Source organism: Mugil cephalus, chromosome 20 (genome assembly GCF_022458985.1).
Source record: "Mugil cephalus isolate CIBA_MC_2020 chromosome 20, CIBA_Mcephalus_1.1, whole genome shotgun sequence".
Lineage (NCBI taxonomy): Eukaryota > Metazoa > Chordata > Actinopteri > Mugiliformes > Mugilidae > Mugil > Mugil cephalus.
Window position 1 is genome coordinate 16,721,325 of NC_061789.1, and position 14,310 is coordinate 16,735,634.

Consider the following 14,310-nt stretch of genomic DNA (forward strand, 5'->3'; position numbering starts at 1 on the left):
GCATTGTGGTGCTATAGAACGAAAGTTCAAACCTGCATGACACTGACAATAAACTCATCAACTTGATCACATAAAAAGGCATCACACGCAGTACCAAAACATGAAAAATAGAGAAAAAGAGCCTTTCCCCTTCATGCCAGTCAGGCCAATAGCAAGCCGATATGATGCCTTTATCATGAGAAATATGTTCCCATATATATATACACATCTCTCCTCTGTGCATTATAAATCATTAGTGTAGTACGAACAAAGACAGCTCTATCTCCTGGGAATCAAAGCTAACCCATAGATGACATGAAAGCCATTGCACCCTCCAGGTAAATTCATCTGGGAAGGTTCACCATGACAGCACATCTGTTGAATACTGAAAGGCTCTCACAGTGTATTTAAATTCAAAATATGAAAAAATGGATAAAAGTTCCTATAAAATGTTGCACCTATGAACCTTATCTCAAGTCACGTTTAGGTCCACATATCTTGACACCTTCATTTTTGTGTGTGTGTGTGTGTATTTAGTTACATGTAGAGTGGTAGTCAAATCCTACGCTGTGTTTATGGGGTCATGTATCAGGCACTCCCAAGGGCTGTGAAGATATTAGAGAGCGTAATACAGTGTGTCCGTCATTCTGAGAGCCGCAGCTGCAGTGCTGCGACTTCCTGGGCCAGCGCTGTCCATCTCCACATTTCACAGCTCCAATGTGACTGCTGCAATGAGACAAGGAATCGCAGCGTCTGTGCCAAGTCCTCACACAACCACTTGCTCCCTCTCAGAGGAGAGCATCTGCATCCTGGCTGCTGCTTTCTCGACTTGCCGGGGTCATCCCCCGGACTACGTCATTACAGAGGACATCAGGCAGCACTCTCCATAAATTAAATCTGGGACTGCATTTACACACGGACAGATGATCTGGGTTTAACCCTTGAGGCGCGCACACCACAGCTTTCCACGTCTGTCTTGGCACGAAATGCTATTCTTTCCTGTTTTCTTTTTCTTTATTCAAGCAGTCTGCTTTGCCGTAAAATGACCATTGCATGATTGTAGAAGTTTTAATCGCATCTGTGTTCCACCTTTTGCACATTTTGCATTGTAGTCTTCTGCAAACCAGAAGGACAAAATCCATAGACCATCTATAGAAATATACCTGAAAATAAAAATATTCAAGTCTTGTTTACTGTGCCCGCCGTGCAGTTTTGCAATGTGCGGCACATCTCCATATGAAAAGGAATTTGTATTCTGCAGGTTCCTGTGTTCAATAATATATCAATGATTTGTATTGATTTGCTATCACGGGGACCAAGGATTGACCTCTTCGGTGAAGTATGGGTTACTTCAATAGATTCCCTGGCTCCTCCCTTTCCTCCCTCCTCTTCAATTTAACCCTGAAATTTACAGTCCCTGTCACCCCGTGGGGCATTTTCTCTGGTATAAAGGGGCTCCTTAATGGCATCCATTTACACTAGCCCGTAATTCATCCATGGCAAGGGACAAAACCAATAAAAATAGGTCCGGGTGAATATTAATTTGTTATTATCACAGGGAACGCATTAGAATTATCCCGCAGTCTGGTCACCAAATATTATCACAGGGTCATGTTAAGCATTTCCTTTGGTTATTAAGGTCCCCCTGCTGGTTGGACCACCTTTATGTGAGCAGGAATATTATTTCCTTTCATGCATCACTAAATTAAACGTGCCCCCAACCAGACTGTGAAATTGAACAACTCAAAGCCATTTTCCAGCGCGGCGGTGGAGCCCACACTCAGAGGGAAAGTTTGCTCACAGATAGGCTGCACCGAGCCCCAGAGCCCATGTGACGTAACCGACACTTTCCTCCCTCCGACACGTCTTCATTAACTTGAAACAATCCAGATCTCACAACACACCGGCTATCATGCGCGTTCTCCTCAGCCGCGAGAGTTGCAGGAAAACCTCCCGGCATCCGTGCTCAACCGGCCACCATTTATAGCCTCGCGGTGACAAACAATCTTATTATGAGATTTAAACTTTGCCTCGGCTAGACTGGTTGGAGGATCAACATGCGCTCCTCGTCGCAGTTATTCCCCGCAGTTTGCCCAACTGATACAGCGGCTACCTACACGCCTCCTTTGATTGTGGTTAAACGCTGGTGTCAGCTCTCCGTCTAATAGAAAAAAAGAGAGGACAGAAAAAAAAAAAAAACCTAGAGCAGGGCTCCGGGTCTCACCAGAATACATAAAGGCAAGCAATGAAAGGAGCTCAGCCCCGAATTAAATCACTCAGCGCTAAATGGATCTTTGAGACTCTCCCCTGACGCAGCTGCTTTTGCGCGTCCTCAACCCGAAAACAGAAAGCTGGGATTCTTTTTATTTTTGTTATCTATATTTTTGACACATCCACCAGAAACACCTCCTGTCTCTTTGAACATGCCTCGTGTCCGCGGTGAGATACAGTAAAGGTGGCAGCTTTGTATCGGGAAGAGGCTCTTTCTCGGCGATCGCTAAGCAGGTAAGCCGTTTCACACTTCGCTATCGAGGACTTTACGCGCCGCATTCTGCACTTTTCTGTCTTTTGCATTCGCTTGTGCGCAGCGGTAACCATGTAAAGGTTGCGATATCATGATCGGAGGAGTAGGTGCGTTTTTGAAGGACACTGTTCGGCGTATGTGCCACTAAGTGGACAGGGACCCTTCAAGATGAACAGCTCAACTTGTGCACCAGCTGAAGTCGGTGCGTTTTGCCGACTGTTTCTGGGGGATCTTTTCGAGCTGACGTGCTCCGAGAACAGACATGAGGGCACTTCGTCGCCTTGACGGCGATCCGTGTTAACGCCGGCTGCATTAAGTTTCTTCTCCCCCGTATTCCTCTCCTGATTTAATTTCACAATATACCTAAATAATCGTGTTTTCTGACGCAACATCTTTGCATGAACGAAACCTAGTACTGAGAAAGTATAGAGGGTACTTTGTGGAACTGTCCCCAGTAATAGACGCAGTAATATCTCGCTTCAGCACCACGGACAGCTCCACGGCCGCTTTACTGAACCCGGTAAAGGCTGAACTTTATTTTCACGCAAAGAAGCTGATATTGTTTAATACGGAGGTGCAAACTCTCTGCTGTCGAGAAGATTAGACGCTACTCTGTCTCATTATAGTCTAAAGATAAAGAAAAAAATAAATGCCAAAACCAAAAGAAGCTTTCTTGCCACATCACTAGGCCTGACCAGTCCCAAAATGAAAGCTGGATTTTGTCATTTTCAAGTCTCGACAAACAGCACAGTTTAGAGGAATGATTAGTGCCCTGCATGGCCTGTACATTATGTTTTCATCACACAGTCTTGTACTTAGAGTAACCCCGTCTCACTCAGATTAGCTGAGGATTTTGCTGCCTCTGTGCCATCTGTCTGGGAAATTCATTGTACGTACAGTACTGCATGCAAGACACGTTGATTTCTTTGACTTGCCTTTTAACAATAAATCAACTCTTTTCTTCTTAAAGTCGTCAAATGTCCAGAGATGTTTTGAGCCAGCTTTGAAGCCTTTAGCACAAGTAAAGAGCACCTGAATCCTCTGTCGGAGAAGGAGGAGGAGGTGGTGGTGGTGCTGGTAGTGGGTGTGGGGGGCATCTCTAGGTTCCAACAAAATGCTGAAACAATGCCAGGTTTAATATAACCTAGAGCTGCGGCTGCACAATGGACGAAGAAATTACAAGCCTACAGGAACAATTCTCTGGCTTTCTACTCAGATGCTCTATAGACGTAGGTGTAAGAATGCTGTATCATCCCCGTACTGGTTAAATAATGTGTTGCGGTCATGGTGACATTTAAAGCCTGGGAAGCATTTAAGATCTAAAGCTTAAACAATCTGTCTTCTGCCACTGAAACCACAGGCACTGTGTTCACTGTTAGTGTTCAGCCCCCATTCCAGTCCCGGGTTAGCCTCAACCACAAGTGTGAATCTTACTTCTTCCAACTTTTGGTGTCAAGATTTACAACTGTTCCAAAACACCGTAGTTTTGCTGCTGCTGCTGCTCGAGCGGCCTCTCACATTAGCCTTCACATCTCCTTCTTCCTGTCCCCCGTCTCCCTTATCTTGATTATGCAGCTGGATGATTGAGTCAGCTATTTTGTATGCAAGTTGCCTTGGCTTGGTTCTTTGTGGAGGAGAGAGAGAGAGAGAGAGAGATCGTGCTGTGGATACCGAGAGAGAATTACAGCTTCTCATGACGAGGGGGAGTAGAAAAGACTACCCTGTCCGATAAATTGCTATCTGAGACACATTTTTTTTTTTTTTGGAAATGTTACCAACCTTTCTAAATGGAAATGCACATTTCAGTTTTCCACTGCTCTACATTTTGAGGCGACTTGATTTGCCGCATCCAAAAAAAAATCATCTGTTTTACCAAGTTACACACCCATTTTTTCTGAATTGGGAAAGATTGCAGAGTCAACTCTTTCTTCCCCGTGAATACCCAAGTGTATTTATGTAGCATCTATCAAGGGGATGTTCTCCAAAAGAGGGGTCACAAAGTCTCTCATCCAATAGCATTTTTCCCTCCCTGTGTTTTCTGACTGCAAAACAGGGGCCAAAAATGGACATGAAATGATCTTTTAATCTACCCCGTATTGCTGATCCTGCAGTATGTAGCCCCAGCGATGTGGCTGCGATTATATCTGTGTGCTGAGTTTCACCATCGCTCCTAATGTCGCAGTTTTCTGGGCACAACAAGGGAGGACAACCGAGCAAACCATTTCACATTAAATGTGATTCTTTTCCGCGCAGTCGTGTCATAGAAAAGTTACCGGGGCTTGGCTAACTGCGTGCTCAAGCAGCGACACTCTGATTGTATGGTTAACAACGTGTAAAGTGTAATCAAAGGGACCAGGCAGGGCTTGTAGACAAAGCTGTGAAACATATGGTTTGACAGCATGGCATATTTCAGTTGCGCAGCCGTTACATTCGAACAGAAACTTCCTGTGCTGCGAGGAGTGTGCGCCCGTTTTTACAAGATGCTGTTGCACTGCCTCGGCCTCAAGGGTCCCGCGTGACACTTAGTTGTTTCATAACGGGAAGAATGAGCCACTGACGGCTAGTAAGATCGCAAAATTAGTCACAGAGGGGAAACATATCAAAGGCAAACAAAGATGTAGCGTAATCCCATCTACAGTAAGGAGTGAACAGCATGTTCTACATTCATCTCAATAACATCACAACCCCCGTGAATGTCATTATGGTTCGGATTTTATCAGCGCGCGTCGTTCAGTGTATTTACATTCTTTGATTGCCTATCTATAGCATTCATTGTCACTGCCAGAGTTCATCCATGTGCAGGATTTAAATTGCCCCTGGAATCGATGTATGAATGTAATCCAGTGTCTTATGTCACGTTGTTGACAGCCTCACTGTTTACTGCTCCGTTCCCCTGAGCACATTGAATTAAGTTACCGGCTCCTCTTCATATCAATATCATTCAAATGGCAACGTAAGGGCCTGCTTTTATTGTGAAAGGCTGACAGGAAATGACTATTTTCTTGATTAAAATAATGTTTTTGTTCTTAATCCGAGACACGTGTTGCTCAGGAAATGTTTTTCTGTACCTGCTTCTGCCACCAGCAGCTGTTACAAAATAGTTAACCTTGACTGTTTTTTTTATTTATTTTTTTTTATTCTTGGATGACTATCCAGCGCCATCAGCCACTTATTCTGTTAGCTTTGAAAAGATACGGCAGCACAATGTGCAATATAACAGCAGTCTTCTGAGTCTTCATTTCTCGAGATTTCAGATTCAGATCTTGAAGCGGTGAGACATGTGACGAGTTCCTCTGCGGTGAAGGACAGGACCATCAATGACACCGTCTGCCTGGGGGGGCGGCATTACGTTTAGAGGAAGTGATATTGACAGTAACTTGGCATTCAGGAAAGGAGGGCAATCGGTTGATGTTTTCCAATGTCTAACGAAGGCTGTAAAGAACAGATAAGGCTGGAAATACCCCCCAAAAAAAGAAGAAAAAAGAAAAAGAAGAATGCCGCCCTTGGGCGCATTTTTGTTTAGCCAGAACAAAAACAAAGATGGTCCTCTGCTAAGATGATATCTCAAAGATTGGGTACGAAACCATTAGTAAACTTCACCTTGAATCAGCAGTTCGTGAGTCATTAACTCTGCGTTGCTTTCACAGGGCCGTGGATTCCTCTCATCTCTGGAAAGAATGAATTTGGGGGAGTTTAATGAAAGGGGAAGGTGTAACTATTATCTTCTTAACTTCCACTTCTCCAACTTCCTCTTATCCTGGACAAATAAAATAAAATAAAAGGAATTGCCTGGCCGGCTATGGAACAAATGCACAGTGCATGAAAAGAGAGCTGCAAAGTTGGGATGAGTTCTTGTACCACTGACGGCTTGCGGGGATCAACCCGGAGATGTAAGGATTCACTCGAGGGTGTGAATCAGCCATAATTAATTTAGGAGTTCACAAAAATTAATCCACCGAGGACGCCAGAAACGTTTCTGTGCACTTTCCCCAGCCACCTGCTGGCTGCCTTGCGATAGACGAAACCCCTTCGTAAACAAGCTTCACGGGCGTATTGAACATCGCTCTGTCTCTTACTTGCCATTTTCTCTGCAAAGTAATTAGATGCCGGGATTCAAAACACCGGGGCTGCCTATCTGCAGGCACCTGCTCTGCTTGATGAATATCCCAGACACGAGAGGCCATTAAAGCTAACACAAGGACTCCGTCAAAGAAAGTGGATTTTTTTTTTTTTTGCATTTTAGAGGACGTCCAATTAATGCTTTTTGGAACTTCACATCATGTATGGCGAACAGGCTGGAGAAACTTCCCGGGCTGCTGGATCTCTGTGAGGTGGATGCTACATATTTCCTCTGTGAATTGGGCACACAGTGCAAACAAATATGCTGCACATAAACACACACACAAAAGAGCAGAGAAATAACTCACTTTGAGAAGACAGTCTTGTTAATGTGCACCACTCTGCATATATATACACAAATAAGAGAGAACTGAAACAGCAAGTGGCAAGTAATAACTCATAGTTGTCTCCTTGCTTTGTTTGGTTCGTGTCAGGTGTTTTTCGAGTTGGCATTATCTAAACATGTGAATAATGCATTTGTATTTCCCTGCAACTCATTCCCTTAAGCTACAGATATTATGAGCCCAAGTAGTTTGTCGCATAAATAACTGCATCGCATGGCGCTGATTCCAGCTTAGACCAAATCAAATTAGAGCTCTGTCAAACATCAGCATCGGCAGACTGTAATCTGTCAGTCATCGAGTAATAGGAGCTGTTGATTATATAGCATTTAGCCGCCATTAAAGCGCTTATGTGGGCAGGCGGTGCAGGTGTGACTGTGTCCGGTATTCACTTTCTGCTCATGTCAGAGAAGAATGGAAACAAAATGAGCTCAGAGGCGTTGATACATCATCCAGCGGCGCTCGAGGTTGGAAAAGATGAATGAGCGGTAATCTCCTTGCTCTCACTTGCTCTAGCAACGCACGAAACGCTGAAGGCTTTCCATGAGCTACATTCTGGGTGTGAATACGCCATCAGGTGTGAGCGAAGGATGTGCCACTGTGACGCAGGTCGTGCATCGGATGCATCTCGATACCTTCGGCAGAAATGGTGTTCCGCCGGTAAAAATACAGATCGGAGCTCGGCGGCATCTTGAAAAAACCATCAGTAATCCATTCACCGAGCCGTCACGTTGAAGACTGACACCTACTTGAAGGAAGTACTTGTACTCAAAGTGCAAAGCACACACAAGCACTACGCTCTCTCTCTCTATCAATGGAAAACAGGACACCAATCATATTAATTGGTTCCTTGGGGAAATTTAAAAAGCAAAGAGTAGGCCTATAAACTCGGAGGCGCTGAAAGTCGACCAAATAAGAAAATATATTTAGGACTGTGAGCAGCCGGTCTTTCAAAATAAAGCCATTTCATCCAGCGGGCTCGATATCCTTCCGTTCAGATAATTATGTTAGATTTCAGAGCCGCTACAAACAGCGTCAGAAGATGTAGCTGATTAGATCCCTGACTGGTAATGCCGCATGATTAGACGCTTTCCCACCAATTACAAAATGTAAACCAGCAGCCTTTAAAGATGACAGATGCTCGGTGAATAAAGGGGCTTCCACGTGACACTCTGAAGGCAAGCGCCTTTCATCAATCGGTGAGAGAGTTCTTTAAGGTTAATACGCGGCAAAAGTCACATCGCGGTAATCGATGCACGCTCCTCCTCCGCATTAATGTCAAGTGACTCAGGTCTGTGCTTGCACACAGCTTCGGTTGTACACTAATGATGCACTTGAGGAATTTATTCTACGTAACGGTGTGTGTGTGTTTTTTTATTTTTCCCTTTAACTTTGACTTTTTTTTTTTAATCGTTTAATGTTAGCCTATCATTGTATTTCTATCAATTAATTAATTTATTTTTTGTTTGTTTCCAGCCGGAGTCATTCAATTAATTCCTAATGCAGAGACAACAGCTCTGGAGATTTTAATTGAGTGAGTAAAGGTAACTAATTTTGGAGAGTAATTACCTCTCGCTGTTTACCGTTTGATATTAATTCATGCATGAGGGCGAAAACTAGACGGGGGAGAGCGCTGTACTTCTGTTTACTCCTTGTAAAAAAAAGTCACACTGCTCCCAGGTATTTTGCGTCTCCGTCTCCAAAAAAACAACCAAGGACTCCTGTCAGTTACAATCCACTCGAGCCAACGTCAACGGCCCATATTTATTTTTATTTTGCAGCTGCTGTCGTCTAAAATAGGGAGCACGAAAGTCTTTAGTTTCACACATTTGCAACTAAATAACACTGCTTAACGTATCTATAGGGGGTTGTTATAAATGAATGGTAAATAAACCTTATTAAATACTCTAAAGGTCAATGAGGTCCCTGCAAGTCCTATTAATATTATTTTGTGTTACCAAAAGCAGCCGTTTCCCTGAACAGGATATTGAGACTGTTTAAACCTTCAGAAAATTGAGCAGTTCCAAAAGAAAACCGTGCCTCCTAATGTCATCAAGAAGAAAGAAGGAATCGAGTTTTGCCATCACCAAACGGATGCGAGGACCTCCTCTCCTCAGAGTCAGCCGGTTTAATGCCCCCACACGTAAACTCTGAGCATCGATTGCCCAGTGGTTCTGTGGTCTACGCGCACAATTGCCTCCCCCCTCCCCGCGGGATGAACAAACATTTCTTTAAGTCTACAATCATCTGAAGTGAAAGCCACCAAGACAGGGCGCAATCACATGATCAGTGCCGCACTCATCTGCGCTTTGATGTTACGTGAAGGTCACTCCTTAATCTTACTCCGCGCAGCAGCCGAGCGCATTGTGGAAGCGTCTGATGGATGATTTGAGCAAGTCGATTGCTTCCCATTGAGCCAACTCTGTGCGAGCCATTCAGGGGACGTGCTGCAATGTTAGCAAGTGCTGGATGGTTGATGGGCAAACCCCACAAACATCAGGCTGACCCACGTAACAAGGCCTGACAGGGTTCTGATCGTAGAAATACCTGAATTGTGATTGAATATGGTACTTGCTGACATTGTTAGCAATCTAGCTGGGGAAAAAAATTTAACCATGAAATAAGAGTCCAATGGAAGCGACGGACACAATGTTTGCTAGTCTGCAGAAAGAGCAATATAATATACTGACAAGCTTTTAATTTGAAAAGCAATAAATGTTTTAATCAGGAATTCAGTGACGCAAAATGGCGTCCAAAATAAAATGTTACTGTAACTGATGATGTTGAATTCGTAAATATGTTAAGCCGTGTGGAACATTCACAACATTTACCCCCCATTTATGACGACCCTGACTGTCACGCTTTGCAAATATGAAGTGACCTCAACAGAGAAGATTCTCCCTCTAACCACGAGAGCAGATTCATCTGATTGCTGGTTGTCATTCAGGGCCATGGAGCCGTGGCTGCATCCTCACCGGTTCCAAGTTCCAGTTCCAGTAAATTTAGTTTCAGCTTGTTTTTTTGTTTGTTTTTTTGACATATCATGACCTGGATGACTGAGAACTTTCCCAGACACGTGTCCTTGTCTGTAGTTTTCCAGACAAGAACTCAACAAGGCCAAGTGCTAATAGCCATCATGGCAACGCCGTTATCCAGTGCAGCGTATGTGTCATAAACTGTTTTTTTCTTGTGTGAAAATTAACCTTTAAACTAAACAACATGGATTTCCATTAACGTTATAATGAGTATGTGCAAGCAAGCCATAGACATAAACAACAGATGTGCATTTCTACTAACAATTATTGCAAGCCATATGAAGTTAGATCATACTCAGCGTTGCGTGTGCTCATTAGAGGCTTAATGGTAATCTATGGGTTCAGGAAATAAATAATCGATAGATTAACCAACCGATAAAAAAATACTGATAGATGAATCAAATTTAAAATAACTGCTTGTTGCGGCCCTGTTATGCGTGTTCTTGTTGTTTGCCAGTTTCTGTGCACAGAAATTAATTCAGTGGGGATATGTAATGGAAAATGTGCAATGACCTCAAACACAAGGATTTTTATATGAAGTTGTTAAAATGAGCTCTTTTCCCATCAGCTGCAATATGCTGTAAGCGGCTGATTGCACATCACAGCCGCAGATGCTTCACATTTCTCTCCCCGTAGCATGATATCGCTACTTTTAGTTAATGAAACAGAGATACATAGTGGAAGTTAATTCTCATTCACAGCGAAGAACAATGCGACGTACGTTACCATTTCAGCTTCCTGCCTCTTAACTCGGTGCGCAGCTTTTGTAGCAGGAGGCTTTTATCTCACAACAATCCCAGCATCTGTTTTACTTCTGAAGGTCTGCGCGCCTGCCCTCTCAAAGATGCCAAACTCAAATTCCTCCCTTTTTTATTTATTTTTTTTATTTTCACGACATTTAACGCAACACGTGTCAAGTGAAGGGGAGTTATTTAAGAAGCCGTTCTGTGCCTGAACTAAACGAGAGAAGATCCACAAAGTCTAACTGCACTCAGTGCAAATGGAGAAGGGCAGTTTGTAAATAATTGGGCGACTGACTCATCAATAATTTGATCATCCATATGTCTAGCCTTTGCAACCTGCCCATGACCTTGTTTGCTCTGCTGTAACGATCGACGGTCAGTTTTGGGTGAAAACACTTGAATAAAATGTCCCTTGAGACATGAACCAGAGTGTGCATGTAGCCAGAAGATATTTAATCCACTCTTATACCTCATCTTAAAAGCCTGTATGCGCTTCCCTCAAGCTGTGAAGCTTTTGGCTACGGAACAGTTTTGCTTACCTGACCAGATGGGTCGTGCCACGATTGAAGGATGCAATGTGTTCTGATTGTGACTCCGTGCAATCAATCTCAACAGGCTGGAGTGTGGTTCAAATATCTTTAAACAGCAGTGCCGCCTAAATCTACAGATTGTCAGCGAGAAAGTGAAGATGGGACACCGTTACCATAGAAACTGCTTCCAAACTTGGACCAAACATACTAGCATCTACTTATAAAAAACGTGCCAGTATTCACACCATTAGCAGGCCACAGTGTACCATAACACTCATATTGGAGAGCATCGCTGCATGCTTGACTTACTGCTCATTGACACTGTGAGGAGGCTTTAATATGATGCAGATTATTCAAAGAGCCTGATTTCTACACAGTCATCTCACCTCAAAAAGGCCTTGGCGTAAGCTGTTTTTCATGACCACTTCCATGAGGGACCCTGAAACAACTAGCATGATAAATTAATTAAGGCTCACACTATTTGCAAAGACTCCTGTTGAGTCATGCACGTTTCTAGCGGCTGATTAAACAACACGGTTGAGAAAAAAAAAAAAGAAATGGGGGGGAAAAAATGAGAAGATTGATTGCAAAGCAACAAATACAGGCAGAGCACCAAGCCACATCAACTGGAAAAAAATCACTATATTCTGCGTGCCCAGAGCAATGAAGTCAGGGCTGTGCTGTGCCAAGTTCTGAGAATGCTGTTACCAAATAGTACAGATCATGATTCAGATGGGAAGCAAGACCTTCCTTGGCAGCTTCTTTGCTGCTTACAGCAGCAAATCGGAAACATATCAATATTTACCTGGATATCTGCCACGACGAGAGCCGATGCCTCTGAACAACAGCCAGATGAACGGCGTCTTGTGAATTTAACTTATTTCCCCCAAAACCTGATAAAATCACAGACAAATGGCTTGGTGGCATGAACACCTTAGCAAACATACTTTTTTTAATGATTATTATCCAGGCAGACAGCTGGCAAGAAAAGTGTTCCGTCCCCAGCTGCAGAGCATCAATCTGATGCTCCACCTGTTGTCTCTTCGCTCACGCCTTCCATTGCTCATTAAACAGCGCTGCCTTTCAGGCCGAATCAGCTCAGACTGGTGATCACCCACTGTGAGTCCGGAGCACAGAGAGAGAGAAAGGATCTGGGGTGCCAGATTGTCAGGCCTGTGAGGTGTTATCCCTCAAATAAATATGGAGATTATGTGTAAAGCCTGTGCGGCAATTATGCTTTCCCACTTTAGTGAGAGCGCTTAGATTGTGCGTGATGCTATGCACAATGAATCAAATGTACACCTCGGGTGTCTTGTGATTTGATGAGTGCGTGCAGGAAGAAAATGAACAGGAACCAGGAGCGTGCGAGATTGCAGGTTCTTTCAGGGGATCGTACTCAGGAACGTTGATCGTTCTTTGTGCACATCTTTCTGCCTCTGCCAGTTGTACGGCCACTTTCACACAAATATTCCTTTTCTTCGCTCTCCTGAAGTGCGTTGTGCTTTCATGTCAAGATCCATCTCCATATGGTGTCCTGATGAAAGTTTCTCACTTATTTTATCCCAGGTTGTTGCTAAGAAGCGGGTTTATGTCAGTGGCTGCCCATGGATCACATGGTGCATGTCTTCCAAGAAGGAATTGACTATTCATCCTGACACAGGCTGTTAAGGCCTTTTGCTGCACGCTAGAACACTGAATATTCAGGGGATATTACCACACGCTGGGTTACTGCACACACACTTTTTCCTGATTTCCTGTGGGGCTCACAGACTAGCTCAGAGGTGTCAGGATGTCTGAAGCTCCATCTATAAACGAGGCGATTCACTAATTGACCATTGCTCTGTAGCATATAGGTCATAAGCTCCACCTCTCTCATGTCAGTGAATGGGACTTTGGCCAAACTAAAACATTAAAGTACATGTCAAATCTTTTGGGAATGACTGTAATTTTAGGTAGTTAATATCATGCTGACTTTTCCATTTTTTTTTGGATAACTTTGATCTTATCATCTCATCTTACTGCTGTAGAAACACGATGTCACATCATGATGACTACTAGCTAACATCAACCACTCTGAAGCAGTCCCGTAAGAATGTGAGACTGGGAAAAAAAAATAAACAAATACATCAGTACGGTGTATAATCCAACATTTCTTTGTAACCAGTGTAGGTAGAACAGACCACCACCTCTGGAATTCTAGCACGAGGTTGACCAATGTAAAAAAATGGGGGTGCGTTGTTCATATTTATATACAGTCTATACTCTGTAGCTGACAGTTGGATACTAGTGGACAAGCCCGGGTCTTGTTGTCCTGATAACCATCTTTGCTCTTTTGGTTTTGGTCTCTATTATCTCTCTCTATATAGTCAACATTGGCAAACAATCTGTTTGAGTTTACCTGACACTCCAAGCCTGAAATCAGCACGGTGAATTTTGGCGATAGGAACCAAAACTGCTGTTTTCATGTCAACATATGCAAGATTAAATGTGTCCCTGTTTCAACAGAGGTTCACCAAACGAGTGCCTGTGTCTGGAGGACCATAACTTCCACAATCCTCAGTGAACAATTCTCTGCCATTAGGCCGTGAGCTTAAGTGCACTGACCGTTTATTGTTGAATACGTCCGTTCCAGTCCTCCGTACCTGCTGGCTACTGTATAATGGTTCTCCCTTCATTGTTTTGAACATAATGACCTTTCAGGCTTTTGTGATTTGCACTGAAAGAAGTGTCAAACTTAAGATTTATAATTTATTCTTACATTGCAGTGATCAAAACCCGAAGCGCAAACTGTTGAAACCAAATTATTGTCATCAGCCATCTTTAGCTCAGTATTTTGCAGCAGCTTAAATAGTAATTGAAGTCTTGGCTCTATAGCCATTTCAGCAAATTGTTTTCCCCGAGATGCCTTGGATCCATTATTTTGGAAAGTTATCAGCAGGCAAATTGAAAGTTTGAGTGGCACAACAGAGGGGCGCATTACTATAGTTTAATGTTTCATTTAATATTTCACCATGATTATGATATGATGTGTATAATTTT

At 43.3% G+C, this 14,310-nt stretch overlaps 1 protein-coding gene and 1 long non-coding RNA gene across 2 annotated transcripts in view; one reads left to right on the forward strand and one right to left on the reverse strand.

Moving 5' to 3' along the window:
- The first annotated feature begins 1,889 nt into the window (after nucleotides 1-1,889).
- elfn1a (extracellular leucine-rich repeat and fibronectin type III domain containing 1a) overlaps nucleotides 1,890-14,310 on the forward strand; it is a 65,189-nt gene continuing 52,768 nt past the window's right edge. Inside the window, exon 1 of the mRNA XM_047572983.1 lies at nucleotides 1,890-2,484. The gene's annotated coding sequence lies outside the window, so the exon portion shown is untranslated. The remainder of the gene's footprint in view (nucleotides 2,485-14,310) is intronic.
- LOC124998522 lies at nucleotides 5,290-12,197 on the reverse strand. Its single transcript, XR_007111065.1, has 3 exons — nucleotides 12,077-12,197; nucleotides 6,104-6,171; nucleotides 5,290-5,834 (listed from the first exon to the last, which is right to left on the reverse strand). It is a non-coding gene; the product is annotated as an uncharacterized LOC124998522 (long non-coding RNA).